We start from the raw sequence: 4,400 nt of genomic DNA, 5'->3' as shown, positions 1-4,400 counted from the left end.
CTCCAAAGTAGAGATAAAACCAACTACTTCCCTCTTTTTCAATCTTCTCAAGACTGTTGTCTCAATGATGCAGGAACTACCTCTTTGCACATGCCTGAGGAGTGCACAGTCAGTATTTTAAAGATTTGCAGTTGCTACCCTAATACAAATATGAATTAAAAAAACAGGTCTATTTGTTACACCATACTTTACTGTTCATAGGAGACCTGGAAAAGACAAGCTGAAATATTAGAAGTCCAATTTCAGCTACTAGCAGGCTTCTGAGAGTCAAGTATGCACATTGTTCTTGGTCCTTTACTTGTCAGGAACTATCCAAGTCAAACAGATAAGATAAACACCTTATTGTAATAGTGGAGGAAGTTGGTTCACAAGCTTTCATAATGCCCAAACTTCGAAAACAGTCTGAGAAGCAGTAGCAGAAAAACAGAATAAGAGGGTTCCTCTGTGTTCAGTTCCTCTTTGTTGTCATGTGTTATCAGTCACGGTGACATCTGGAGACCATTATGCAACTGTGGATATAGCAAGAGGCATGAGTTACAAATGACATGGAAACTAAAATGGCCAAACCCTGTTCTTGTCACTATCAAGGGTCAACAAGTGAAAGCATTACCATTGCAGGCTGTTGTCTAGGTGCTGTACATACATGAAATTCTGTTATTTTTCTAAAGAGAATGTAACTGAAACATTCTTACTTAGGTTTAAGTAACTTCAACAAAATCTGGTACTTACTGTAGTGAGCTGGTATGAGATAAAGTATTCACACGATGCACTGCAAACATGGACATTCATTACTGCAATGCAGCTGTTGCTTTTCAACTCCGTATGATTTAAAACTCAAATTTCTGCTTTGAAAGTCACTACAGACCCAATTTGCAGCTTGGCCATTAAGAAACAGTTTCTTGCAGCCCAGGGACACTGCAATTCTAACGCCAAGAGCTTTGTTGTTAAGTCCACAGGCAACAAAGTCATGGATATCTTACTATATGGCTCTAAAATCCTTGAAAGTAAGCACTGCTTTGTAGTGGCTGGCTTATCATAGCACTTACAAAGGGCATTCTTGTAGTAAATACTGCCTCTTTTCTCCTTTAAATGGTTTCTTGATTTAAAAAGATTACTCTTCCTCATTTTTTTTTCTTGTAACTGAAGTTCTTTGTTCCCTTGACCTCTAGGTTTGAACTGTCCTTTTAGTTACTTAATAGCACAAGAAAGAATTCCATCCAGTGCCTTGGTAATCTTGTGACTTCCCCCCCACACTTCTTCCCCTTAAACCTAGTCTTTATGGTGTCCAGATCCTGATTTGCTGGTATGGGTCATAGGGAACCAGTATTCTTTTTACCAAGAGGTAAGCCAAACTAAGGCCGATATCAATGCAACATGGAGCAGAGACAGAAATAACCACTGGAAAACCTGTGCAAAGGCAAAACTTAAATGCCATTCTGGAAACAGAAGCATATAAAACAGTTGATATGATCAATGCAACAGAAATGCAGAGAAAACCATTTTGGTATCCAAATGCTTCGATCTAAGATAGGGATTAATTCTGGATAAAAGCCTTACATTGCATTCTTCTGTCAAGAACAGAAATGAGAACAGATTAGTCTCTGCCAACTACTGGTTCATTTGCATTAGAATTCTTGACACCCCAGCATTATTAATGTTCTTCTTTTTATGTTTTCAGCTCTGTTGTATTTTGAAGATGCTCAGATCACAGATGTATTTGAAAACCTTCCCATTCAAAACCTTTATTCCAGTTCTGAGAAAGCCACAGAAAGGTGAAGGTATCCTCTTCCTTTGCACAAAAGAAAATGTACCTACCAAACACTCCATATTAACAAAACCCAAAAACCAGCCTGCTCTACAGTTAAATGAACCTCTTCTTCATAGCAAAGGGCGAGGTAATTTTTCAGATAAAAGACTGACACACTCAAGAGGTCTGCACCTGCATTTACAATAGCTTGGATAGGATTTCTGGTCCTACTACCTCATACAGAAGGATTAGATTAACTATGGACCCCAGTGAAGCCTACCTTTCTGTAAGATGTTTGCACTAGAAAAAGTACCAAAAGGAAGCACATGTCTGTTCTTATAGTAATAATGAGAACAAATCAGTCCTAACTAGCTAAACCTAGGCACCAATTTACGTCCCCTTCAATTAGAGGCGATTTTGTTAATTCAGTGGTGAGACATCTATTTTAAAATTCAAATATCATCCAAAAATATCCACAAATACTGCCATCTCCCACTAGGTCTATGTCTCCATCTCAGTCTCCCAGACTGTCATCTACTCCTGAAAGACAGGTGTTTCTTTTTAGGCCTAAAAGATAAATTTTATTTTCCTGTGTTGCCTGATCATTTCTTCAGCTTCTGGAGGAACAAACTTTCCAGGCTTTCCAGTTTGAGCATTGTCCTCCATCAACACTCAGATTTCCAGTAAGCATGGCTGACATTGAATCATGCTTTCACTTCCTGTTTTGTCTCGCAATATTCACCTGTTGTGAGACAGCAGGTTAGTCACTCAGAAAATATTTCAGTAATCAGGTCAACGATGTTGCATTTAGAAGTCTATTACAGAACAGCCCCTAATCATAGGAAAATAATAGTTAGCGAGACCTCAAGATTCCTCTAGCCCAAGGCAAGATCGATATTATCCATGTCATGTCCAGCACACATCTACCGAAAAAAATCTACAAAAATTGTTCTTAAGGATCTCTGATGGTAGCAACACTACAGCGACCTCAGGGAATAAAGAATGTAATATATTTCAGTGTTATTTGGAACTGTTGCATTAATAACATTTTCTAATGAAAGTCTTTCTTGATGCAACTTAAATTCCCATTATTTTTCCCTGCAGATTAGCACATGAAATTGCAACCATTAAACTGCCTAAGGAACTACCACTGCACTGGAAAAGAAAGTTACTTTATAAGGCTTTCAATAATTCCATCTGTACAACCAAGGATAATGCTAGTCTTTTCTGTAATAGCATGATGTTGTCAACTCATATTTAACTGGGACCGTTTTAATTCTGTGATCTTGTCTGAAGCACCGTTAATTACATTTGTCTTCTCAAGCTTGTATTTTTGCATTTTACTATTTCTTCCCAAGTGTAGGATCATTTCTTCCACCAATGTTCATCTAATTTTTCTGGACTATTTCTCTAAGCACCCTAATCATTACAGATTTCAGCATGCTCCAGCATATTTATAGTCCCCTTCAATCTCATATCATCTACTCAAAGTTGACTAAGTAATAAAGATTTTCCTCACATCTTTTGCAAGTTTGTTTTTAATGCAATTGATTTTTGAAGACATTTACTTGTTAAGACAAAACATGAAGGTATTTGAAATACGTGAGAAGTTTTAGAATCAATGATCCTCCTTTCAAACACTTTGAGCAACAGTTTTTAACTGATCTCGACTTGCCACAGAGAGTTTTCTTGGGTGCAAAACCAGCATCAGTAACAACAACCTTATTAATGTGTACACATCAGCAGACAAAATGCAATGCTGCCAGCTTATTAATATGGTTGTAATTGCTTCCACTTACACTGAGCTTGTACATGTGAGTGAATACAGCAAGCTGTAATCATAAATGTAACCCTGCATGCATTTGCTCGGTACCGATTCTCATTCTTTACTTGCCCTGGAATTTCCCCGGGGAATCTAGTGTTGGAATTCCTAGAGTCCCAGTTGCTTTAGAGCTCAGCAAATATGTCACAGGCTGAAGCAACACAATGTGCTGTGCAATGAGGAACCCTGTTGCTTCAGTACAAAAACAGGAGGTGCAACTCTGCCCTCAGGGCAGGGGTACCCAGAACTGGGTCTGCCTGGAACTGGGAGGTGACGCAGGCAGTGGCAAAAAATGCAAGTGCTGCTGCTCCTATCGCACCCCCCTCCCCCCATCCCCCTTTTGCAAGACACCATCACAGCAATGCACAGGGAGTACTAACCACTCAGTTCTAGTTACCAGGAAGGAAAATGCAATAAGAGTTATTCGATCTTGCAATTAAAACACTATAGAGGCAGCGCCCTCTAGCCTTTATGAGATGAAGCAAAGGTCTTAACTGAACTTCTAAATTAAGCTCAAAAAGTTCAACAGTTTCAAGCACAAAAGGGGAACTTTTAAACTAAGCTCAGTAGTGCTGCTTACGCAACCCCTGTGACAGCAGACTGGCCATCAGCCAGAACAAACTCACTTGTGTGTTCTTCCCCAGACAGTTTCCTGCAAGTAACTTTAGGCTAGCCCAGTTTGGAACACCCAGAAGGTTGGCTTTGTGGTATTGTTACACACTGGTGGCAAAGACTGAGGGTGCAGAAGAAATAGTATCGCCTCATCACTCTTCATCTCTAGAAGATCCAGAAATACAGCATGTTTTGCCATAGTATCTAGTGAGACAGAAG

This window comes from Netta rufina (assembly GCF_964035555.1).
Source record: "Netta rufina genome assembly, chromosome: 22".
NCBI lineage: Eukaryota > Metazoa > Chordata > Aves > Anseriformes > Anatidae > Netta > Netta rufina.
This window is presented reverse-complemented; position numbering follows the sequence as displayed.